Here is a 27,249-nt window from a genome sequence, read left to right as displayed (position 1 = left end):
TCAGCCAAAGCCTGCAGAGTTAAACCACTTCATACTTCAACTGGTCAAACTTCAGGTTAGTCTGACATCTGAGGGTACGTAAGTTACATTATTCAGTGGTGGCACACACATCTAGTGAAGCACAACACTAACTACAGGTGTGCCTGAACTTGAGGAGAGCATTTTGAAGATAACTACAAAGTTTTTGTACTTCCTGTGAAATTGCTTGAGGTATGTTAAAGGGATAATGACAAAATATTGCAATTCATCTGCTTAAGTTTCTCTTCAATATGTACATGTGTATGTGACTACATGATACAGAAATAACAGTTTCTGCCAGCCCCTCACTCATCGTCTTGCACGTATTGGCAGCAGATCTTATGTGCATACTGAGGAAAAGTTTGACAAGTTACGTCCCTGTGGGAATGTGTGCATGTGGAGGAAAAAAAAAACAGTCAAGTCTTACTGGAGAGGGGTGATTATAATGCTGTGCACATTCCTTCAGGTATATGCAAGTCAAATACCTACTGACCTGAAGCAGTCATGTTTCAGGCAGCCTAGCACGGCTTCCTGCCTGTTGTGACCTGGCATAGCCTAGGACAGCATGAGGTTCCTTGATGAGTGGCTGGCAGCCACTGCTTCACTAGGAGTGGAAATTCAAAGGCTGGTGATAGAAGACAAGAACATTCTGTTGTTAGCTTTCTGAAGTCATGAAATAGGCAGGTTAATTTATTCAAATTATTGCTTTTAGGTAGTGGTCATTCTTCCCTCCCTTCTGCTGGTGAATGGGGAGCTTTCCTGAGTAAAGGTCCGGACCTCAGTACTTCTCTAAATGCTTAGCAAAGACCACCCCCAATACGATACAAATGCAGTGGAAGAGATTATTTGCTTCTGCCTACCTCCTTTGGACCTTCTTTGATTTTTTTTTTCAGTGAGATTTATTATAAGAAAACTGCTTTCTCTAAGATAAAGTACATTTTAATTTCTGGAAGGGAAACCAGTTGAGACATACCTTTTTTTTTTTTTTTTTTTTTTTTCTCCATGTACATTAAATTTTTGTTAGTATCACAGCAGTAGACAAGCCTCAAGGAAATGCAAGCTGATTTTCATAAAGCAGAACACAATAGCTTGGGTGCTTTGCCACACAGCTGGGTGCTCCTAAACTTAAGGATAGGTGTATGCCTAGATATACTAAAAAGGAAGCATTTCCTGGGGTGCTCCTGTTTGGCTCTAGGTAGAACCAACAAATGTAGAATTCATTACAGACATGAGAAATAGCTGCAATAGTTTGCATTTGTGCAGTGGTCCAGATACTAACAATAATGGGCTGTGGTTTTAGTGAGAATGGTAAAATGGCTCTGTTACAAGCACATTGCTTCAAATGAAGCAGTGAAGAGAATGAAAAGACATTAATTATATTCAGGCTGTTATACTTTGATTAGAGGTATAGCTGCCTATGAAATTGATATGACTGTTAATTCAACCACTGACATCACTTAACTCAAAATAATGGATGTGTGACAATTTTTAAATAAAGGTAAGAGACTTTAATTACCTAGAACTTAGACGTGCTTGGGGTTGCGAAAAAAGGGACAGGTTGTACATCATGCCTTATGTAAAGGCAGGTCTCATTCTGCTTTACACATAGAGACAGAGTCAACATCAAGTAAAGGGTTTCAATAGGTTTAATTCATGTAGGTTTAATTCATGTAGTGAATTCCTCTAGACAGTTTAACAACTCCTACTGTACCTAGGGATATTTTGTCCTCAGATACAAAAATATCTAAATTAATGTAAGTAAACATGACCATTTTTGTTATGAACATAAGGGGAGCAGGGGAGGCCTGCAGCTGACTGACATGATTTAGTCTGAAAAATGAACATGGACCTGAATGTTCATGGAGAGGATCAGATGCTTTACTTGCATTGAGAATTCTTGACTGCAGTTACTGAATTTGATGGTATCTTTTTACATATATATTCTCGGCCTATATGCACTCAGATCAAGTTTGGACTATGCAGATCGATTTGTTGTACCAAATCCACTTACAGTTACTGCCCATTCAAAACATTTGGTAGGTAATCTCAGACAATTACTGAGGTGACTGCATTTATAGTGTCAAAAATAAATATTTTTGTCTGATAACAGCAAGTGGGAACTCTCTTTCTAGTAACTTTTATTGCATAAGCACTGAATTAAGACAACCCAGGCTTAGGTGCTATCATGTCATGTTAAATGCTAAAGAATACCAAAAGATATAGTTTATACCTTAAAAAATCTTGCAGGGTCAGTGGAAAATACAAGTTAGTGTTGACTTTTTAACAGCAGTATTATCCTTGCATCCCAGGAAAATCAAACAACAAATCACATTCATGCAGTACTCATCAGTAAAACACAAAGCTGAGCTGAACAACATTTACATGACATGAATCACAAACTGTAAAACGCCCAATAAAATTTCACAACATACCTGTGGAACAAGTTTTGCAATGTGCAAATAACACAGATTCCCCATTACCAGGAACTAAAAAAAAGTCTACCAACGTACACAATATGAATTCTACAGCGTACATGAAAAACAAGTTTCACCGTATGTATGAGGGTTTGAAGAATAAATAGAATATCTTAATAGTCACTTAAACCTGAAGTGACCCATTGCTTTTTTTTTGCCTTTTTTTTTTTTTTTTTTGTGGTCTTCTGTTACCTCAGGGTTTCATTTATGAAGGTGAATTAATGTGAGAACTGGTCTTCTAAATAAATTTTCGTATCTGTGACCCAAAATACCAAAAAAAGCTATGTCTGATCTTTAATTGGTCACATGGATTGGCCACTGACAGATTCATGAAAGCTTCTGCAAAGCAGAAGTTCAGATAGAAATGAATATGACCACCTGAAACACAGATACAAAAACTCTGAGCTATGTACATGCGCAACATACACACTGAAAATTCATGGCTGAACTCTGTGATAACCAGAGGAACGAGCTTCCAGCAAGAGGAAAGACAAAATGCACTATATATATTTACAAAACAAATGATGCAATGAATTCCACATATAGGCTTGGGCTTGCCCCACATAATTTTAAGCACCTAAATGAGATGTGTCAGGCTCTTTTTAGCTTTTGCTCCTTCCATACTTGGTGAAGACTAGAGACAGCGGTTGGCCTGCTTGGTAGTCAGCTCCTGTGGTATGTGCCAGTCTGCCCTTCTCTCCCAACCTGCCAAGTTATTGCACACTACCCTCTTTGCAGGCTAGGCAAGAAGCAGCATCTTCTGAGGTTGCTTTGAAGATATACGTGTGCAGGTCAGCTAGTTGTGTGGGTTGGCTGGCTACATGGTTTCTCTTGCTTTGCGGGTTGGCTGTCTTTGCAAGCTGGCGAGCTGTGCTGTTTGGTTAGCTATGCTGGTCAGCTAGCCTGTGGGTTGGCTAGCTGTGCTGGCTGGCTCGCTGTGTGGATTGGTGTGCCATCCTGGCACGTCAAGCAGAGCTCATAGCTATGATGCACACAGGGTAACGTTCCCTTCAGGTAGCCTTCAGCTTGTGTCTTCCATCTCTCTAGCTGCTGGGTTTTCACAAAATACATGGAAATATCCTATTTCAGAAACCCCTAATCTGTGTTTGGTTTTGCGTGTAATAAATAAACAGTTTACAGAAGTTACTGGGAAAGAGAGGGCAAACAGGTAGGCAGTAGCAGCATGATATGGGAAGGTTTTTGTTCTTAGGAGACCAGATAAAATAGCACCACAACAATGAACAGGAGATGATAGGAGTAAATGTCCCTAAGCATAGTGATCTAGGGAAAACTAAAACAAAACAAAAGAAATCATTAAACACAGCTATAGATAACAGAAATAGCCTCAATTTTATGTTACTAGCTAATGAATAGAAGATATATAAAGGAATCCACACTCCTAATATCAGTATGTAAGCTAACTATCATTGACTTTGAGTTAGAAAGATGCATCTCCTCTTTGTTCGTTTTTCCCAGCTAGATTTGTTTGAAGTACATGGCCTTGCAGCTGTGGAGGAATATGAATGTTGCTTTAGCCATAGGAACCCCTAGACACAGAGAAGTTTAATGACAGTGTCCTAATAACAGCAGAAGCATGCAAGAACTCAAATTGAAGAAAGGAGATGTATATTTCTTTGGTTTTAACTGAAGAAAAAGGGAGTGATGGAAAAGAAGAGTAGAAAGAGAAGGAAAGCCTGGGTATGGAGAGAAGAATGGGAAAAAAAAATACAAAAGTAAAAAACTGGAGAAAGTAGAAAAAATGAGATTTACCAGTCCCAGGCAATCTCTCAGGGAGAGTATTACAATGTGAAGAACTTTATTCTTGCTCAGGAAGATGTGCACAATGGAGAAGTATCCCATTTGTCTACAGCTGTAGGAAGGGGCATCTCAACCTTTCTTTCTCAAAGTTTCCTTGCAATAAATTATTTGGCCACCTGTTGTATAATCAGGGAAAGCACAAGCCCATGTGGTATCTAAACCTGGCAGTACTGTGCATTAGGCTGTGTCAGTTCATCCCATCAATATTCTATCCATTGATGTGCTGTTATAACTGCTGATTACAGTGATGATGATACTCCTTTGCCGACTGGAACTCTTCTATACAAACTATGGTTTATCTTTGGAGAAGGGTGAGGATTCATCAAAGAATGACAGGCTTTGCTTTCCTTGGGTTTCTGTGAGGCCTAGTCCACCTACATCCAGCAGCTAACAGAAAATGTTTAGGTGTACATTATCTTTTCAGTGCTGTTTAATATCAAATAAATTGGAAAATCTTGTAGTGAATGAATATTCCTGCAATTAGGAGTCAGAATCTTGTATCTTATTCCAGCCTGATCATTCAGTTTTCCTATGTGGCCTTAAAGTATACTCTCAGCTCTACTTGTTTGTTCCACTCAACAAAGGAGGCTCATATATTTAAAGTAGGGCACCTACTTAAGTGTTTAGTTGGATTAGGGTCCTTCAGAGGATTTCCTCACCTCTGAAAAAAGAAAAGGAAGAAGGAAAAAAAAAAAAAAAAAAAAAGATTAATTGTTTAAGCATTAGGCCCATAAGGCCTAGCCTTCCAAGAAATTCATCTCTGAATCCTGGGCTAGGCTGACTTAACCATTTTATAATGGCCAGACTTAGAATTTGTACAGGTTTTTGTCTTCTGGGTGTTGGAGAGAGGGTGAAAACAGGAAGAGGGAAGTGCTGAGCAAGTAGAATGGGACTTAACAACCAAAAGAAACAGTGGGAAAGAAAACAAGGGAAAGCATGCTACAGTTACAGTTTAAAACTTCCTCAGGACATAGTTATGGCAGAGAAGATAATATCAGATTCTGCCTTCTCATTCAGTTATGTCTTATCAGCATTCAAGATGAATAAAATCAGAGCTGTGACTACACTAAATTTTGAGATGTTGCAATTGACCACAAAGCCCTGACCACATTAATGATGGTGATACAGCTTTCCAAAAGTGCTGTGCCATGTAAGATAAGTCAAAAAGAAACTTCAGAAATGTAACAATATTTTGAAGAAGGGTTAATGGTATGACAAATAGCAAAGCCCATTTTTTGCCATCTGAAAAGCATCCTTGTTTAACATGATGATATTTCTTTAACTTGATTAGAAGAAAACTATCAAAAGTTCCCATAGTCGCCCTATGTCCTCAAAGACCTTTTTGCTCCTCTTACATGTTGCAAAAAAAAGCTAAAATTACTTTCCTGCCACCTTGCACATACTTTGGATAATTTTAGCCAGTGATTGGTTTCCACGTAACCTAGTCCCTCGAAGTGTCTTTTCTTCAGAGTTTGCCAAAGGGTTTACTAGAAATGTTATTTCTTACAAAACTCGACTCACTTTGTTTTGACTAAGCCCTCCTGAAATGCTGTCTGTTCCACAGAGCATTCCTTCTACAGTGATCACATGCCACTGTGTTTGCTCTGCGCTCACTGAACTGCATTGTACTTGTGCATGCCCCTCAATTGTTTTTTCAAGAGAGAGTTTCTGTTTTTTTCCTTGGTTGTGAATAACTTATGATACTCTATAAATGACAAAAAAGCTCATAACAATCTGGAATAGCAGAGGAGATCATCCAAGGCAAAAATTGAATAATATGGCACTTCTCTGAGTGTTGATATAAACTTAAATGATGGTATGAAGCAAGTCAATAAATCACCTTGCAGTGCACTTCAAACACTTTTTTTTGACACTGTGAGTAAACACACTTGCTGAGACAGGTAAGACCTGAGATATCATAGGGTTTTTCTAAGAACTAAAGTTTTACCAGGTATGCAGGAGTACTTTGTAAGTTTAACCTGCTAGTCCTCCTTCACCCTTACCACCTATTTCCCCCAGCTCTACACCTTTTAAATGAATTTTTACATTGTGTTCATGGAAATACTAGAACAAAGATTACAGAGCTCTGAAATTTCAAACAATGAGAAACTCTGCCAACAATTTTTACCTGGAAAAAATATGCTTTTCAAAAAGAAAAGATAAGGGATAGTCTTTGTTTTAATCTAGAATTGCACAAATCAGTTGGCTACTCTGCAGCATAGTTATTTGGCATAATGTGTGGCTTTGGGAGCTGTTTCCAGGTACAGCGGAGAGCAAATCAAGCCCTTTCTTGTTTCTGGGAGTTCCCTGTCCTTGCTATGGAATTGCATTAAGCAGTCAGATTGCTGTGGTCACTGGCATAATTGGGACTGGTCCCGGAAATGATGGGAATTAAGCCAAAGTCTCTGAGGGAGATAAAAAAGGGCTCTGTAAACAGTTGCAATTGGGTCTGACTTTGAAAAAAATCATTAATGGTGCTGTGTCTTCTAAAGTCCTAAAGGCACTTTTACACCCTAACCCACCCTTCATTGTGTGCCTATTGTTATTCATATATCTATATGGAAGACATAGAAGAGACAGGTTGGACCCTTGCTTTTTTTTCCCCATGCTTTTTTATCTCTTCCCTCTGGTTTGAGAGACAGAAATACTGCTAGAAGGCAGAAGTATTAAAGGCTTCTGCCACCCAGTGAGGCAGCCAACTATATGTAACAGGAGAACTATTGCAAGTTCTCATTCCTACCATCACAGCTGCAGTTGTATGTAACCCAGCTGATAAGCAGGTTCTTTGAGTACCCTGTCTCCTGAGTGATCTTTCAGCAAATACCTGAATTGGTCTCTGCAGAATCTAAAGGACAGAGGTACAGGGGCAAGATACCTAAAGGAAATCAGTCATGTCAGATAATAGTGCTCTCTGTTGTGAAAGACCTAAATGTGAGACAGGAAGAACAGCAGGGTGGGTGGGAAACAGCTAAAAGCTGGGAAGAGAATTGGAGTTTAGTAACTCTTCTGTTAAGGCAGGAAAAAAATTGTATATCCATACGCCTTAAAGAAATTATTGGTGTATGAGAGAACAGGATGAGTAAGCTCATAGCTTTTTACATGAGGAACTTCTTGGTCAAGACAATGAAATCCCATCCTTCAGCTGACTTGTGTGGCGTAAGGCATGTTGGCTAATTTGCCTTTCTGTATTTCTCCAGCTCTAAGATGGTAAAATGATATTTGACATGTTTTCAGTTTTGGGCTCAGCAGGGTGGCTGTTGTAGGAACATGGAATGGTTTTCTTTAAAGGTCTTTCTTGCCTTTAAGAAATGACTGAGTCAGATCAAGTCCTCAATGTGAAAGAATAATAATAATAATAAAAAAACTTAGAGAATGATCTTTCCTGAAAGCTTGTCTGCAAGTTGATCTGACAAAATATATTGACTGTCTAGAAACTTTGTTCTAGATAGAAATAAACTAGAGTCATAGTGTAAAATCTAATATCAAGACAGGACTTTCTTCTTGTTAAAAACACCAGAAAAAATGGAAGTGCAAGAACCAGAGTGTAACTGTACCCTGTCTGTATTGGCACTCCAGAACAAGGCTCTGGTGTAAGGGGCTCTCAGCTTACTGGTGTAAGTTAACTAAGACACTTAGGTTAGGATTGCTGTGTGATATATCTGATGATCAGGAAAGAGTAAATTGGATGTTCTCCCTGCAGGCATGGATCTACACACAGAAAGACAGCTGTATTTTTCAGAAGTTGAGATTATCACTTAACTTGCATACAATGTGTGCAATTCATTAAAACTAGCACTGTTTTCTAACTAGTGAAGAATGGCAAAAATTTATGGAACTGAAATCATATAATACTCTGAAAGCCAGCCCCATCTGTATTTAGGAGAAAAAATGCAGTAGACACAATGCAATCTGAGAATCAATTTTCTCAGATTGAGTTCTCATCCCAAAGTTCAGGGATGGACTTGTCTAGGTTTCTGCTTTTTTTGGCCTCATCTCGGCAACATCTGAATGTTTAATGGTGTTTGGGAATCTTCATGATGCCTCTGAGGTAGGAAAAGTATTCTTGTTTTCCTGTTGGTTTAAGGAAGAAAAGAAAGATATGTTAACTGAATTGCCAAAGGGCATGCTAGTATCTGTGCCAGAGCCAGAAATCAGCTGCAATTCTTCAGTGTACCAGCCCAGTGCCTGAACCAGCAGGTTTTTTCATTCATATCTATTTATGCACCATACGAATAGGGAGATGTGTTGTGTAAAGATATTGTACTATGTGTTTGCTCGAAGCATGGGTGTTTTATGTAATATCTATGACATTATTGGAGCATTCCTTGCTTAAACACACACCGAACTCACTTCCTTGAAGACCATTTCAGGGTTCTGATACACAAGAAGTGGCTCTAATATCTTCCACCTTCTTGGCCCCTATTTAGGGTCAAGGGAATATTTCCAACAGTTGCTTTTTTTCAACAAAGAATGTTCTGAAGCACCAGGCTGTGTGAACTGAATAAGTGCTCAGAGCACACACATCTATAAGAAGCTTGCTTGCCTACTAAGCAATTCTCAGCAATGTCTTTGGCCGCTAGCTATTGTTATTTGTTTGTACTGTGGCAATGCCTAGAGGCTCCAGTCATGGATCAGGGACCCATTGTGCTAGGTATTGTAGAGACGCAACAAAAAGGTCTTTGTCATACTCTTAACGCAAATCTGAGGTAGGTCTGGGAAAAGAACTTTCCTGAATCCAAGGCCAACTTCTAAGCAGTTTACTGTACTCCAGGCTTTGGTTTTATTCTTGGTTTTCTCATCTATATGGTTCATTCAGCACAGATAATAAGTAAACTCTGAAAATATAATGAAAATTGCAACTGATGTAATTGCTTATATACTTCTCACTGCCTTTTTAAATGAATATCCAATTAGTGACTGATGGAGGTGCCTTGGGGACTCTGTTGCTGTTGGGGTCACCTCTCTTTGGCTTTCTCTGTCCATCAAAGTGTTTTGCTGTGGTGACTAAAACATATTCTGAGGCAGAAATGAAACTTTCCAAAAGCATTTTTATTTTTTTTTCTGTTCATATGTCAGTTCTGTGTATTTCATCTGCCTCATGCATATGCCATTGCTGGGGGTATTTGTACGACAACAGGATTTTTGCTCCTCAGTCATTCATCATCTGCTGGCACTTGAAGTCACATTCCTTTCTGTATCAGATCACATTTAGTTGCTCTGGATACTGTTGTGATGCCACAAACAGAGGATTAGAGCTTGCTGTAGACCTTCTTCTCCTAGAACAAAAAGTTCTGCTTCTCAGTGTTGTACCTGCAGTATAGGCAAGAGGAGCAATGATGGCTGCTGATTGTATTGAAGCTCCCTAAAATCTCCCATATTTTGCTTGTGACAATGATATACATACCTCCCCAGAGGGCCCTGGATGAATAGAATAAAGAATTAAACTGGTATCAAAACTATGAAAGTGCAGGTACCTATAAAGTTACATCCCATATCTGTGCCATTCCGCTAAGTCTTTTTTTTTTCTTTTTTTTTCTTTTTTTTTTTTTTTTTCTAGAAGTCCTGTTTACCTCTTCTCACAATCTCACAAACTAAGGATGGGAATATTTTTTTTCCATATTGTGGATATATTGCTTATCTGGGGCATAGAATAGCTGGACACAATCACAGAAAATGGGTCTGGAAAGTACCTTGCGGGGATTCATTATTCACTAGGGAAACATTGTGTAATGCAAGGGAAGAGGAGAAGGTCTGAGAATGTAGTTTATATATTTCTGACCCTTAAAAGCAGCTCTGTAATAAGTGATCCTATTTCAAAATCCACATTCAGCTAATGGAAATTAACAAACAAACAAACAACAACAACTAAACCCAACCACAGTTAAGAGAAAATAATCGTATCAAGGACCATGTAAATTCTCAAAATATTTAAACATTTAACACTGATAAATCCTAACTATTTTTATTTATATGCTGATTAGTTAAACACCTTTACAGCTCATTCTTAGATGAGTTTTGCTGAAGTATTTTTATCCCTAAAATAAAAATGGAATTAATAGATTTAGCCACTGATGTTGGACATGATTCATTATCCTTCTCTGCCATGGATTAAAACCTTTAGAGAACAAACATTTATCAGCTGGAATCAAGACTTTTCTTGGTTCCCTTCTTGTCTTCTGAGATGCATTCCAGACTTTCAAAGAACCCACAATAAAGCTTTTGTTTTCTATTTATATACTCATACATTATTTTCATTTGTGTATCTATAACCAGATTAACATTCTGCAAATTCACATGGAAGTATAATCACTTTGTTCTTCTTTTGGGATAGTGACTCATAATTAAATACATGCAGCTGAAAAATGAAAATGTGGAGTTGAGACTGTAATGCTGGAGTGAGGGGAAAAAGATGGAGACAGAGGCTCTAAGGTCAGCATAGATGATAAGAATGAAGACTATGAAAATTAAGATCATATTTTGGTGCATCCACAAATACCTCTGTATTTACACCTGGTGTTTTATCCTTCGGCTTCAAAATGAACTTATTTTTCCTGTGTTAAGGGCTTTGTGGGGAATAACATTTAACAGTGACTCTAAGAAAATCAGACAGTGTGATAACACATAAGTATCAAGAGAAAGAAGCTTAATTAAAATCATACTAGAGACTGATATTCTGGTTAGAAAGTGCAGTAGAGTAGAGGTATTAAAGGCAGCCAAAATTCAACACTTTGCTGTTTACATAATGAGCTAACTCACAGTTAGTATTTGTTGTGAATTGCACTGTGAAAGAATTTCATTTAAAAATGCCTTTTTGTTGAGTCTTGAGTGTCTTGTCCAAAATGTCTCAGATTTAACAAACTTTCAGAGAATTTGAACCTGACCTGGATTCTGAACCTGGCCAGATGTAACACTGCCAGGCAGTGTCTGGCTCCAGCCGCCTGCAGATTCCAGTGTCTGCAGCTCTTGCTCAGGGAGCTGCAGGAACATTTCCAGGGTAAGGCTGTGCACTCCAGGTCTGCAGCCCAACTGGACTTCACCACTCTGCTGGAAGGGGGCTCAGGCTCCTACTGTGGAGCCAAGACTGACAGCGCTGGAAGTTTTGAAAAAGGCTTCCTTGATCTTCTATGCAGACCTTTGTCACCACTCAAGCACAAGCTGTAGGCATGGTCTCCTCCATCCTACAGCAGAGTCTCTTCATGGCTTCTTGTTGTGGAGTCAGGCATGGAGGCAGAAAAAAGGTGTTAGATTTGCTATTTTATAAGCCCCTGCCTAAATGCAAAATATGTCCCTCTTGGGGACAAATTGCCCCTTAAATAAAAGCACTGTATTTCTTACAAATTCTGCTGATGCTGCTGAAATGTCAGACATGATCACTGTAATCATTGTTTTTAAGGAGTCAGCAATGTTCATGGTCATATTAGAACAGAGTTTGGTCTGCTTCAAACTGACCACATGCAGTAAGGAACTACAACAGCATCTAAAATATTTTTGAAAAAAAAAAATTAGAGAAGTCCTTGTTTAAAAATAGGTTTTACCCACACATTCTTAAGCAATTTAAACTCTTTACAGTTTGGGTCATAATAAATTATATTTATATGATTGAGTTTAATCACTTGTCTTTAGGTATAGGATAGGCAATTTCCCTGAGTTCTTTGAAATCTTTCTACTAAGGTCTCATTTCTTCATGTGGCAATTTTCCATATGAAGCTTCAATTTTATTAGAAAGGAAACTTTCTTGACTCACTGTGTCCCTGCTACATGCTGCACTGCAAAGGAAAAATAGGTGTTTTCACAAGACATCTGAAGCAAGGTGATCTGCCTTTGCATGCAACTCTTGAAAATGCAGTGCTGCCACTTTTATAATATATGATATCGTGGAATAGATATATCCTTGAGATATATTGTAGTGTGTTAGGAAATTAAGGTCTTAGCCAAACAGAACGTGGATTCTTAAAGTATCTTGTATCATTCATGGCTTATGTAACATTTTTTATGTGGAAGATCTGCTTAGAGTATAGCAAATGACCCATAAAGGGCAAAATATATCTGGTCTGAAGTTCAAATGCAGGTAATATTTTAGACATTTTACTTTCCTTAATCTTAAAATTTGCCTGTGTTACAGGCAAAAATTCATTAAATTTGACCATAATAGGTTGACAGTTCTTGATTTTATGTGCCCAGTATATAGGCAGAGGAGCATATGACTGACTCTGGTAGGTTTCCCATGACTTCTAGATTCCCTCTCACTGGGCATCCCTGAAGGATGTTTCTAGGCTATTAGACTTAGAGCAACCCATCCATCTGGATCAGCCTTTGCCAGCTGATGGCACTGCTCAGAATATCAATTTCATTCAGCAGCTGCAAGCTCAGGGAATATACTTTTGGAGGCCGCAAAGTGTGCATCCTAAAATATCCATCTGGAATCTGGAGCTTGTGAAAAAAACAAAGAAGATGCTGGTTTCAGTGTGGCTCAGGCAAACACTGTATTTCCAAAATATGAGATTTTCATAGAATCATAAAATGGCTTGGGTTGGAAGGGATCTTAAAGACAATCTAGTTCCAACCTCCCTGCCATGGGCAGGGAAATCTTGCACAAGACCAGGTTGCTCTAAGGCCCATCCAGCCTGGCCTTGAACGCTTCCAGGGCATGGGGCATCCACAGCTTCTCTGGGCAACTTGTTCCAGTACCTCACCACCCTCTGAGTAAAGAACTTGTTCCTAATGTCTAATCTAAATCTGCCCTCTTTTAGTTTAAAAACATCTCCCTTTCTCCTAACACTATCTGCGGATGTAAAATATTGCTTTTTTTTGTAAGTCCCCTTTAAGTACTGAAATGACTTTTTTATTAATCCTAGATCCTTCACTCTGGATAGATCTTGGTGAATTTGCATGTCATTGCACATGGCATTGTTATATCTTTGGCTAGAACAGGAACGCTAAAAAGAAAACCAAAAAGCAGCTTGCTGTTTAGATAGAGAGGATGGAGACCTTATTCTGAGGCATCACCAAGGATTGTTCCCCAGCCATTCTTGCTGCACTTTCAGCAGATAAACTGCCATTTTGTGTTTCATTTCAACTGCTATTCTGTGTATCCTCACTAAGTGAGGACAAGGCCATCCCCTTCAGCCCTTGGCTCATATTGCAAGTTGGCCCCAGGGCCAACTGGGTATGGGGCAGTGCAGACAGCCACTGAATTCCTGGGTAGTTCTTGCCAGAAGTAGAGATGGTCCACACCTGAGAGGACAAGGGCTGAAATAAACAAATGTAAGAAAAATGTTTATCTTATTATTTCCTGGGCTTCTTCAAATTAAGAGAGCAGCTTACACTGGTAAGCTGTTCTCTGTTGTGAGCAGAATCTTGCTGGCTTCGTTCAAGGAGGAATTTCATTTTCTGGCCCTTTGCACAGTTAAAGGAGTCTGGACATTTCCTAGAAGTTTGAAGATTTTTGGCTACTAGAAACACTGGAGATTTCCTCATCCTGAGAAAAACCACAGCCTTCTCCGATTACTAATATCATTGAAATCCACTGTTAGAAGTTACAATAAAATAACATTTCCTAGAGATCACTCTTCCCAAAGACCAGTTTAAACTTACAATCTTTACTTGGAGAGGGGGAGGATGGGACTGAATTGTGACCAGTACCATTTCTGTGGATTATGCATTGCCATAAGTGAAAGAAACATTATATCCAGTTTGGGCATACTGTTGAAATGTGAAGTAAAGGATTTGGAATAAGAAAGGCATTTCTCAAATGGCTTTTTCATCTTCTCCATCATTCAATTCAGTCCTGAAGAAACATTGTCATCTGTCAGTCTTAAGAGATAAAGGAAAGCATTATTCAATTCTTGAAATATTTCAGTGCCCACACATCTTCAGTTCTCATGGCTTTTTTTTTTTTTTTTTTTGTTCAGCCATTTGTGTCAACGATATCTATTCAGAGAAGTATGAGGCAATACTATAGAATGTTAAGTTCTATAATGTCTTTCATTTCAAGTTCTGCCCCAAACAAACACTTTAGTAAGTTAAACAACATAGCTAGAGAACTAAAATTGTCCAGAGGGAGAAAGAGGCAAGGAAAACGCCAGTGTTTTCAGCTGAAAGTGGGTAAATGACAACAAATGGCAACTTCTGAGGGCTGCTCTGGGATGCAAAAGAGGATACATGAGGTTCTTGTAAACTCATTGTCTGTATTTCAGGGGATTTTTTAAGAGCAGGCTGCTCAAGTAGAATTTGGAAAAAGGAATTTCCTGCCTCTTCCAAATGCAGGAAGAGGCAGGAAAATGAGACAGAATTGCATTTTAGTTCTAGCCTAATCAGTTGAGATCCAACCTTCTCTCATATGTTTCTTTCAGATTGAATTCAGTTGAACTTGAAGGGATACAGTTTTTCAGACTGGCATAAATTGATGTAACTCATTAATTTTGCTATGTAATGCGGGTTTATAAAAATTAGATGCCTGGTGTATCAAAGTGAAGATACTAAGGAGTTTGTGATTTTCTTTTAGCTGTGAGCTGAAACTTTACTCATTTGGCCTGTGAGATTTTGGTACTGCAGGGTAAAATCTGATATTCTACACAGAGTTTAGCTTCCAGCACAAATCTGAACTTCAGGTTCAGGTCTGAAGCTTAATGTTAACCCAGATCTGAATTCTCTGTCTTCAGTACGTTTCTCTCTTTAATCCTGTTCCTGCCATATGGATACAATATGCTGATATTGTCTCACTAATCTGTTCCTGATCACTGACTTGATAGATGCGTATATGAAAGTAAATATAAAAACAGAATAAAGTCTAATTACATTGAATTCAAATCTTTGGCAACTGGCTACTGAAAATAGTCACTAAGATAATTTTTAAGTCTGGACTGTGCTACCATCGATATCACTAGTAAGGGCCACAGCTTTATGTTTTCCACTGGAAATTATACATAATCAAAGCAGTATTCTCCTTACAAAAATCAGATCAGTCATTCGGTGATTTATGTGGGTAGATTTGTCATCCTCGTGAGAGCCATTAGGTAAGCTTTTTCATTTTGACATTTGGTGATCATTAACAAAGTAAATCTTTCATATGCATGATATGTATATGCTTGAATTTGATACTAATAAGAAATTGTACTGGGAAATGCTATGAACTCTTGATGCCTAATGAAAGAAAAATATATGTTTATAATCATCTAGACATCATGGAGTTCAGATGAAGAGGGTGTAAACTCTACCCTCCTTGTGTACTTGAATATATTTTCAGTGTTATACTATTAACATCATTTTGTGAGTGAAGAATATAAAAGGTATATGTAAAATAGAAGAGTTCCATTTGCAAGAGACAAGCTATTCTTTAACAGAATTTTTTAAATTGAAGAGATGGAAAAGATGAATATATTTGCTTACATTTAAACATGAAATTAATCTTCACATAATCCCAGTAGCAGACATGACATTCCTTACTATCTTCCAGTATTTAGGTTAACAAATACAGAACAGCAGTGTTTGTAATGGTATTTAAAAATTCTTAGCTATTGTTGGTGTTTGAAATTCTGCAATTCTACCTCTGAATTTATGAATGTATTTGTCAAGCAGTTATATACTCTAATCAAAATCAAGTACTTTTGAATTAACAGTCTTGCTTTTGGACTTCAGTCAAAGCATTTCATTTTAGCATTTCAATGACTGTAGAAAAGTAATGACAGCAGCAGCTGGCATGAGTCTAAATGATACTTTTTAAAGGAAACTTTATGTGGGAAAGCCAGCTGGTCAGCAGATTGCATGACCTCACTTGAGCTGGCTGCTAAAGGAATATGCAACAGGAGGGTGAAACAAGCGAGTATTTCCTGCTGCTTTACCCTGTAGTATTTGCCACAAGTACCGTTACCATACACCCTTTATGTGTTCTTTATTCATCCCTGTGAACACTCTGCAAAGAAAGGTCAGGGAACTATAGAGCTAAGCTTAATACTGTTATTGAAATAGTCTGTACAAGCAGACCAGAATCCAACACATGAGAAGGCCTGATTATCTCCACTTATACAAATTACCATCATATCTAGTGACTCAAATTAGGTACAGATGAACAGTTGGTTTCCTTAGGTGAATTCAGAGTTTTCTAAGGTATAAAGGGAAAGCTAATCCTCTGTCTTCTGAAACAAGTTGTGAATACCCCAAGGAACTGGAAAAAAACTGACAGTCCCCTTCATGTATAATCTCATTTATTTGCCTTTTAGCATTCTCAGAAAATCTGAATCTGACACAGCTGCAGCAATTCTCAAAGTGTGAGCTAAATACTCTGGGCTGTGCTGCTCAAGAGAAATACAAAGGAAACCATTCACCCTCCTCCATATTATAGTATATAGATACACAATGACAACATTTTAAACTACAAACAAAATATTGTTAGCTTAATACCTGTTTAACTGAATCCTGTAGATCCAAGCCCTTCTAGTATTTTGCTCTACTGGTGTAACCAATTACAACCACTGATACTTTTGCACTGAGCATTCTAATGGCACCTCCTATAAGGGCTGGATTTATTTAAGTGCTAACCATAGGACTCCTTAATTTTTGCAACTTGCTTTTTTTCTGAGAAAGTTTCTTCTGCATAAAATATAATTCTGTTTATGTACATAATGGTAACAATAGTTGATAAAACAGGAAGTCCAGCTAGCTTAGGGTCTTGCCTCTACAATTGTGGCTGTAAGAAGAATTTCAGAAAAGGGCAAACAGGTACTACTCTTTCTACATCACACATTCCCAGCATTCTGTATTTCAAATGCTTCCTAGGGCAGCAATAATATTTCTTCAATAGAAATATAAATAAAGTATCCATCATGTGGGCACCTCTCTTATAGAAAATAAATATATCAAGATTAGTCCAAGTGCACATAAGTGTGTTGTCAGTTTTAGTATGTACATAGAGAGTTACTTAGCATTCTAATGCAAAAGTGGATGCTTGTTATACAGGTATGTAGACCATGGCAATATGGAGGTCTACTATATATCACTGTGTGTCTCCTTAAAAATGTTACTTACTGTCTACTCAGTATACCTTTGCCAGTTCCAAACATCCAGCCTTTGCGTATCAGGCCTGAAAAACCATGATCAGTTGAAAAAACATGGAACTTAATCATTTAAAAAAAATAAAAAAATATTTAAAAAAGTAGAAGGGATATTTTCATCATTTTATGAGTCCTAGGGATTCATCTGGGGTGCTTTTTTTTTTTTTTTTTTTTTTTTTTTTTCCCTCTGGTAGATTTAATAGGAATTATTGTCCAGTTCACGAGGTATCACGTAGCCACATCTTCCAATAACCTGAGCTGTAAGGAAAGTACCAGATATAGTTATTCACACTAAGTCATTCTTTACGTAAAAAGCTTCAGTCAGCTTTCACAGCCACTAATACATTCCTTCTTTATGATGCTTTAGAAGTTCCAGACAGAAAAGGAAGTGCTGAAATACTCAGAGAAAGGCGCTTCTCTGCCCCAGGATGGAGTTCTGGCTGAAACTCGGTGTGAACCACTACCAGGGAAAGGAGACCATCCCTGGGTGGGAATGATTCTGGCTTCTGCAAACCTATGGCAGCTGAAGACTTCAGCTAAGATGAAGGGCAATAGAGTCTGACCTTTTGTGCACATTCTTCCTACAATAATACAATAAAAATGCAGACTGTTATTTCTGTTTTTCTAAGTATCAACTGTGAGCTTGAAACCGTCCAAGAGCAAGACTAAAACACTTTCCCTAACCTAAAAGCTAGACATTTAAAAAGTAGGCAAAACCCCAGAAGTTGGAGATTAGGGATAGCATTGTGTGATACAAAAAGAGGCATGGTATTACAATACTGATGGGAATTGGTATTTGTGAGTTGGGTAGAAAATGGAAACTTTCCAAGAACTTCAAGGAAAAGGCAGTATGGTGTGTGGTTTGTGCTGTCAGAAAACTTTGAGAGCCCTCGCATGGATATATCCTTTGGGAAGGTCAGAGAATGGGCTGAGGGAAGAATCCAAAGAAGTCACTGCTGAATTTACACAAAGTGTGAAGTCAGGTTAAGAAATAAGGACAGAAGCATAAAGGAACAAAAGTCTTTCTACTTACTGAAATTATGTTTGCCAAATGAAGCATTGTTAATTAATGAGAACAAGTGAGAACAATTCCTGAGGAGACATTATGGAGCTCCTGCACATTTAATACTTGCTCACCTGTGTACTTACAAGAACAAAGTGGGAGAAGAGTCCCTGTCAGGTCAGCAGATTTCTTTTTGGCATGAATCTGTGCTTCCCTTCCAGATCATCAGAGAAACTTGTACTGAGCAGCATCTTGTGTTCAGTGAAAGAGCAGAAGACATTGTAGCTATTTTGGATATTTGTCCAGCTCTGTGCCTGCACCAAGCCACAGCTATTCCTACTGAGATAGTCAGGTAAAGCTCCATGTCATGCTGACCAAGCTTTTCCTATTCAGTATGAAACACTTGCATGAAGTTAACTCAGAGCAGACTATCCATCTTGTCAGGTATCCAGAAATTCATTGGCCAGTTGTTTTGTGGGGTTCATGGTCACTATGGTCCTTGCAAAACAGAACTGTAGTCTCTGCTCCTCCCTCTGAAGCACCCTCTGAAACATGTACGCACTGCCAATTACCATTCATGCCACTTCATTCATTTTCTCTGTTTGCTTCTCAAAATATCTTGTACTTTCAAAAGGTTGTTTCTAAAAAGGCTGAATGGTGAACTTTGTCTCATGGTCAATAGTAATCCAGATAAGAATGAATAGGCACGGTAGACTTTAAAGAGTTGGATTCAAGTCAAATCTGTCAGCACAGCTCATTGGCATACCAAAAAGATCAAGATGTGAGTTATGATGTATGTCCTGTGTGTTGTAATTTTTGGAACATGGAATATTCAAGGGGAAATATTAATGGTGGCTTCATTGTACTTCTGATGCAATTCTGATGTAATTCTGATGCATTATCTAGAAATCATACACAGTTTTGAAAAATTAACAAATGGAGACATTTTGTGTGCTGTTGAAGAAATAAGTTCTTTGAGAAATTTATTTGTTGTAATAAAATCCTTTTGCTGAATTTTTATACTTCCAGTTATAATTTTGTTAGGACACTGTAGTAAGTCTAGATTGGAGTTTTTAGTGAAGATGAAATGTCTTTGCAGAGCAGATGATAACTCAGTATGCAGAGCCTGATTCCAATCACAAATCTCCAGCATCCTAGAAACTTAGTGTTCTCTCTTTTCCTCTCTCTTCTTTTTCTTTTTGAAGGGCTTTGTTTCATGTTGTGTTGAAGCAAGTATCAAAACCTGGAAATTTGCACAAAATTAAATTCCTTTTCTCCATTCAGCTTCAGTCATAACCAAGAATCATAGATTCCTTTGAGGATTTTTTTTTTTTTCTATAGAATCTGGTAATATTTAAGCCTATCATAGCCTAAAATAAATGTGCAGAAAAAAATGAGATATGATTTTTCAAGTATTTTATACGACAGTAGAATTTAACCCATAAATTTACCGGCACAGCTGTGCCTTCTGCCAAGCCCAAAAAAATTTATGGAAAGCAGTCATCTTATTTTTTGTCTTGGTCTTCTATCTTACATGCAAGTGTTCATATTCATGCTGAAAATAAATTCAACACTGAAAATAAATAAATAAAATCAGTATTTTAATAAGATTTTCCTCAAATCCAGAACTGTCCAATGATTTTGTGAAGGAAGTAATTACCTCCACATAGAGTCTGAAGTGACTCTGAAGTGACAGACTTGGAGAGAGCCAACAGAACTATAAGCAAAATTTGTGTCTATCCATAACGTTGATTTTGGCACAAAGGGAGATGACTGAGCAAGTGCAAGAATAGGAAATAGTTTGACTTTACATCAGCAATTTTTCAGTGTTTGGAAGAGGCCTGTGAATGAATCTGCTAGAGAGAGAAAATCCCCACATATCTCCACAAAATTACCTCTCAGCAGACAAAGGGTGGTGAACAATTGCTCTCTAGGAGAGCATTGGCTACAGCTGAAGCAGGCCATGCTTTAGGCAGGACCAGGATATGTTTTTGTAGGTGATCCAAGTAAGGAAAATAGGGAGATGATAGGAAGTGGGGAGAGTAACAGCAAAATCTAGAACAGCATTATTGGATTTATTAAATACCTTACTTTCTCTCCTGTGATAAATGAACATGCAAGGCACAAGGGCACATGCTCCAAGCCTTGGACTTGTTTACTTTTCAGGCCAGAAATAGATCTCCTGAGTTTGTTTGGTGTTGTCCCTGAATTTGGCAATACTATATCTTGCCAAGCAAGGGCAACCTTTTCAGTGCTGTTGCTACCTTCTCCATGTCCACCAATGGTGACAGGCTGAAAGGGCTGATTGAGTCAAGCAGAAAAAATGTTATGTTCTCTATTTTTTGTTTTCTAACTTTAAGGTTGCTCCCTCTTTGTACTGGAAAAGTATGGAAACAGCTTCTGGATTGCCAGCTAATAGAATTCCCCCCTAAGATAAGCAGAGGATGGGCACTCATATGAGATCAGCTGTGCCTCTGTATTTTTTTTTTTTTTTTTTTCTCATTTGCAATTTTGGCAAATATACTAAGATAACATACAAAGATTTTTGCTTTCATTCTTGTCTTTACTATTTTAGGATTCTTTTCTTATAAGAGAACCAATTATCATTTGGAAATTTTAATTTTAGAACAAATATTTCAACATCTTGTAAACATAGGCCTGAATAAGAATGTGTTTACAAAGCAGTTTTGGGGGTGGGGTAGAGAGTTGTGGCAACATGAAAATCTAGAATTTTTTTGCAGATAAGAAAAGACCTTAGTACCTTCTGTGAACATCACATCTCTGAGGGGGGAAAAAATCTCAAATGTTTTCCAGCTTCCCTTGGGTATAATCTGAACAAATAGTTTCCTTCTACAAAACAGCTATGATCCCTTTCACAATGAACTGTGTACTCATAATAAACTGGAAGAGATTTTTTTTTTTTTTTGGCAGTAAAAGGGGGACAGTGGTACTTGCAGTGGAGTGTATATCCTATCATATGGATGTAGGAGAGCTGCAAATGGAGCCTTTTTTTTTTTTTTTTTTTTTTTTTTTTTTTCCTACACAAGTATTGACTTGGGCCCAGTTCTTGCAGACACTACTCTACATGTTTTTAACTTCTGACACATGAATAATTCAACTGAAATCAAACTGACATGTGATTCCACAAACCCCTCTTGGGAAAGTAGTTATTACTGCTGGGAATATTCCATGGAGCTATATATATGCAGGCTACCTATATTGAGAACAAATGTAGACAGTGTTGCCAGGGAACCCCAGGATTTCTGAAGGCAAGAACAGACTGAAAGGGTCTGTCCTCTGCTGCTTACACTACAGGTCTACACAGTGTGGATTATACTCTGCACTGCGAGGTCTCCCTGCTTATTCTGCCTGCATTTCACTGCAAATCATTCTTCTCAGCTTAGTGCATAGCTGCTTGAACAACACAGGTCATTTAGGCTGAGCAAAGATGTCCTAACAACAATTTTGACAGAACAGGGATGGCTTTGTAAGTCATTTCTGAGCACCTGGAGTCCAGTACATCCTTATTTGTTTTGGTCTCAGCTGTTTTTAAAGATTTGGCTACAGAATTAAAACTTGCCAGTTGGGTCAATAATGTTAACCAGGTACCTTCCTCCTCTCTTCCACCATATTCAAATGCCATCCTTGCATATGGGTCAGAATATAGCTATTTATGTCTTTCCGTCCTGTTGCTTTTTGACCATGTCACCACTTGTTTTCTTCTTTCTCACAACTGCTTAAAAAACAAGATTTGTCTTTGCCATCAGGGCATTTCTTGATTTAAGTCTTTTACAGTCAGGGCAGCTGTAGCTGGTGTTGAGGAAGACGGCTACAGAGCTCAGACAACCACTGCAGTTTGCACCCCATCTTGTCGTGGTGTCACCTCTGCCTGACTTGTTTGCGCATTTTCACTCCAACTTTTCTTCACCTGCTTCTACACTACCATGTGGGATGTGCTTTCTGACTGAGCCAAAAGACCACAATACCACAACTCTTCCATATTTGTCTTTTGCTGTGTACAAGATCTTAGTCAGTGGACACAGTTAAAGGTAACTGTATACACAAGGATTTGTAAATGTAATATATGTGTACGTTGGCAACTATGCTGCTTAATTTTGTCTGTTGTGTGGTTAGCTCTTTAGGCAGACTTGTACTTCCCTTTGCATGGGGTTTCTTTAGATAATACAATGAATATGTATATATATAAAAAAATAGGAACATGAATTCACACAGCTTTGGTCTCTTGCCTCTGAAAATTGTAGGTACAATCTGAAGAACAAAGACAAAAACAAATAATTGATGTGGGTCAGGAAAACAGAACACCTCTGTAGCTAATTTAAGGGGCAGAGGTGTAAGCGAGGAGAAGTCAGAGTGCCTTAAGAGATTCCTGATCTGCCCATCAAGGCTCTGAGCTTTAATTCCTCTGTGCCAATCTCCACCTTGTTATAGAACCTTAGAATCATAGAGTATCTTGGGTTGGAAGGGACCTTAAAGGTTATTTAAGAATAAAGGAAGGGACCTTTAATTCATTAGGTAACACAACACTATTGCTTCACGGTGGTTGTTTAAAAATTAATTGGCCACTGTTTATGAAATTAGTTTCTAAATGCTAATGAGGAACAATACGATTTTCTCAAATTTGGCTGAGGAGAATTTTATACTACATTTTGACCCCATTTTAGTGAAAGTAATGATTTTCTATTTCAGTCTGGCTACTCAATGAACAGGATGTAGGTATACCAATGAATTCATTGAAAATGCTTGGTAGGGTAAACGCATGGAAGCAACTGGTGCAAAAACTAGCCAGGTGTTTTCAATTCTAGAATAAAAACTGATCTCCTCAGAGAAAGTAGGGACCACGCTTCTTTGATAGAGGTGATCTGCCTTGGGTACTTGGTTTACTCTTTGTCACCTGTGCTGTTCAGATGGAAAGAGAGGGAGAGACTCGCTTCTTTCTTCCAGTGAGTTTGTTATTTCATTTTTTTTATTTTTTAAAAGGCTGTTTTATTTTATTTAAAATAGGTGTTCTGCTTGTCCTCGTTCCCCACCCTCCCACCTCTCTTTAGTAGGATACTAGAGTAAAGTTAAAGTATGGGTTTTGTGTGTGTCTCATCTTTATTTCAGAAACTTCAGTAACAGACTCCCTCAATAGGCAGCAAGCTGTAATACCAGATATGCCCCAATAACCTGAAGAAAATGGGTAAGTAATAATTTTTTTAAATGACATTAGACACGGGGCCAAATCTTACTTTTTTTTTTTTTTTTTCCCCTCAGAGTTCTGTTCTTTCATATAATGGTACAGCCTTGAGTGAGTTCCTATGAGTGCTGGAGTTTAATTCACCCACACAGTGTTGTTCAAACATTAATTGCTATGGGAGGCTTCTAATGTATGAGGGGCTGATAACTGAAGAGTGTGTTTGTATAGCATGTTACGAAGATCTTGGGGAGAGTGAGGAGGACAAGGAAGGTACCTGTATGCTATTGCTGTTTTTCATTGCATTTCCAAGTTCACTTTTTATTGTTGTTATTTTCTGTGAGTATAAGTTTAAATCTGTAAGAACACTGCTGCTGAAGAGCTTCTCCAGGTGCTAGTATTGTCCCTCTGTCCTTAGTAACTGTGTGTACTAAAAATGCATAGATTTCCAGCACCTTGATGACAGGAGAAGTGTGATTATCCTGGTTTTAAGGGCTGGATTTGTGACACAGTGTGACACAGCCTTTCTAGAATGAAGCTTCTTCTCTAACACAGAAGTGCTGGTTAGTTTTTAACATATGAGCAACAACTATATGAATGCAGTGCAGGATAGATCCTTGGCTGATGTATGTTGGCCTGACTCCACTGAAGTCATATGAAACTATGAAAATTGTCAGCAGCTGTGGATCTGCTGTGTTATGTATGCTCATATTCATTACAAGAAATCATTCTCTCTATGAATGATGAGCGACCTCTTAGAAAAATCTTATTCATTCTAAAGACTGAATCTTTGGTCTCTTAGCTTTCCCCAAGTATTGAACACTGTGGCCCTTGCTTCAGCTCTTTGAAGCTACACTGGAACGTAACCCTTCTTTTCTTTTTTACTTCTTTCCCTTGAACAGCCTCACTATCAGAGCACTTGAGTGGGCCTCCAGAAATCTGTTCTTGCTACGGGCCCCTTCAGCCGATACATTAGACTTTCTAGTTTTAGTAGGCTACAGATTTACAACTGTGGCCTGCTGCATGTGGGGGAAGAGACTTAATTTTTCAGTAGCTACAGTACTACAATGATGCAACCATGACTAATCCTATGAATAACGTGTATGCATGTATATATGTGTATATTTGTGTTTATATGTGTATATACACATGCTTTGAGTCTCACTCACACTTGTGTCATGATTTGGGCACGTGAAAAGAAAAATAATGATAAAGTGTAATAATTTAGGACTTGGCAGGCTGAAGGGTGCTATCTCTTTGTGCAATCTCAAAAAATCATGATGTAGTGCCTAGGCAGGAAAGGGACAATGCCCTGAAGCTTATTTCCCCTGCATGCATATGTGTTTTTTCTTCTCTGTATTTTCCTGTGCTTTTTACCACTGCAAAAATTCTTTTAAATCTTCCTGCCATCAGTTGGTTGATATGCAAGTGACTTAATTTAAATAAATTCAATTATGCTAAAAAAAATAAATTAATAATGTTCATTAAAGTGATTATTGTTGTTCACATCAAAAAGACTTAGCAATATACAGGCATATAAACGAGAAGCATGTACTGGTGTATATGCAATAACAAGAAGAGGCTCTTTCTCACAATATAAATATATCCTGACTGTCAGTCAAATATCAAGCATTTCAGTTGAATCTGAAGAAATAAATCCAGTGAAAATTATGAAAGTTTAAACTGTACAAGTGATTGCTGAGTCATACGGAGATACATTATTGTTCAGATGGTGCTCTCAGTGGCAGCTCTTGTACTAGATGAGCTCTCCTTTTGTGTTAGGTGCTGCACAAACACTGGGCTCAGTAGTGAAGAGAAATCAGATGTTAAGATCTGCTACATTAGACAAAAGCAGAGGAATCTCAGTGTCAGTGGCAAAAATGAAAATTCCTTAGTGCAGCTTCAGAGATGAGGGAGGAATAGGAGGCAGTTATGGTGAAAGTCTTCCTATAAATGTGGTTTTAATATATATATATATATATATTAAAATTTTAAATCCAGTAGTTTATCTGAAGTAATCTTCCATTTTTTCACATGGGAAATTTAAGTAAATGAATAGGGTGGCCAAAAAGCTAACAACAAAAAGCCCACAGTAAAATGCAAACTAAAGCCTGTTAAGGCCAGGATGAGACCTTACCTCTTGGGTCCCAGCTTCTTGCAGTAACTAGATCACACTGCATCCATCAGTGTTGTTCATCGTGTGTTTTGGTCTTCCCTCTTCTGACAACTCTATTTGTTCAAAATGATTCATCAGCATAGATTGTCTTGAGTCAGTAGAAATAATATACTCAGTCTACAAAATTCTCTCTCCTCTAAAAGTCTGCTGTTCCTAATTCCCATATAAACAGGAAGACCTCCCGTAAACACGATCGTTATATGTTTTTCCATATTTAAGTGGTATCTCTTAGCCTGTGTGATCAATGCCTGGCTTGCCTGCCCTTTGTAGAAGCCAGAGTGTTTAAAGAAAAGCCAGTGTTTCTGCACAGTACAAGAAAACAGACATTGTCTATGGATGGCAATTATTCAATTACTCCAAATATTTTTATTATGTTCTATGGCTCTGCTCTTTTACAGCAGATGGTGTCAGCTGCAGGTTGTTTTTTTCACCATGGATTGTTTTTTTCCCCCTAAAATCTACTCATTTTCTCCTTAGTGCCTCAGCCACTTTTGCCAAAAATTTTTTGTTGTTGTTGTTTTTATTCCTTGCAATGGGACATAGAATGGTGTTGAAAGGTATTGTAGCTGGCATAGCCTGCAGGTACTGTGAAGCTGCGTAGAATACTTCAGCTCTTTCTCACTCTTTTAAACTTGGCTTGCAATCATACTGACTTATTAAAAACAAAATGGAGAAAAACCAACCCACCTAAATATTTCAGCTTGATTTTTATCATGAAAGAGCTTCTGTGCCAAGAAGACACCTGGCTGGTTTCAGAGTGCTGTTGTCTAATATGGCCAGATTTCCAGATTATTTATTTTTCCAAGTGCCATGGCAGACTTTTGAGGTCTGAACATCAGTTACCTGTCCACAAACAAATCAAAAATATAGAAAGGCTTTCTAGAATCACCCCATCCAGAGATTGTGGTATGCTGACAGAGGGCACAGTTATATCAGCCAGATGAAGATTTAGAATCTTCCTGTGTTATTATGACTTCATCTTTTCATCAGAGTACTCCAGGACCTTTATTTTCCTTATATTTCCATTGTGGTTTTAGACTTCTGTCTAGTGTTTATCAGATCTTGCTTAGTTTATGACCTTGAACACTTGGAGACAAACTCCTGAACTTACTGATTCCAAACCATAGGATTATGGCAGTGATACAAATCAGGAGCCAACTGGAAATTCAGTTGCAGACATGAAATTCAGAACTACCAGTGTACTGTGAGTCCAAAGAGGTGTTTCCAGTGAGAAAGCTTGGAAGCTGTGATTCTGCCTTGCCAAGAAACAAAGCTGTGGCTGTCAGTTGCTGCTGTTATTGTCTAAAAAATGACAATGGGTGGCACTCAGGAGGTTCTTTCGTGATCTTGCAACAGGAAGTTTTGGTTGTGACCCACTGGAGTAAAAGGGCTATCGAGGATGTACTGAGTGGGCTCTGTGGCAGAATGAGACTGAAATAACTGCTCTTCAGTGTTATGCTTATGAAAGAATGCTTCTGAGGCTGGCTGTAGACTCGTTCCTGGTAGTTCCTAGTGAA

The 27,249-nt window shown here is 38.1% G+C and overlaps 2 long non-coding RNA genes across 3 annotated transcripts; one reads left to right on the top strand and one right to left on the bottom strand.

Annotated features, from left to right (window-relative positions):
* The first annotated feature begins 22 nt into the window (after nucleotides 1-22).
* On the top strand, nucleotides 23-17,980 carry LOC118168339. Its single transcript, XR_004751499.1, has 2 exons — nucleotides 23-210; nucleotides 17,727-17,980. It is a non-coding gene; the product is annotated as an uncharacterized LOC118168339 (long non-coding RNA).
* On the bottom strand, nucleotides 11,534-25,986 carry LOC118168338. Of its 2 annotated transcripts, XR_004751498.1 has the most exons (5): nucleotides 25,694-25,986; nucleotides 18,393-19,605; nucleotides 16,710-17,617; nucleotides 13,299-13,559; nucleotides 11,534-11,787 (listed from the first exon to the last, which is right to left on the bottom strand). It is a non-coding gene; the product is annotated as an uncharacterized LOC118168338 (long non-coding RNA). The 2 variants fall into 2 exon arrangements; XR_004751497.1 differs by lacking the exons at nucleotides 11,534-11,787; nucleotides 13,299-13,559 and having other exon boundaries at nucleotides 16,497-17,617; nucleotides 18,497-19,605; nucleotides 25,694-25,881.
* Between the last annotated feature and the right edge of the window lie 1,263 nt (nucleotides 25,987-27,249).

This window comes from Oxyura jamaicensis, chromosome 5 (genome assembly GCF_011077185.1).
Source record: "Oxyura jamaicensis isolate SHBP4307 breed ruddy duck chromosome 5, BPBGC_Ojam_1.0, whole genome shotgun sequence".
Taxonomy (NCBI): Eukaryota; Metazoa; Chordata; class Aves; order Anseriformes; family Anatidae; genus Oxyura; species Oxyura jamaicensis.
Note: the sequence above shows the minus strand (reverse complement) of the source record. Positions and strands in the feature narration are given on the sequence as shown.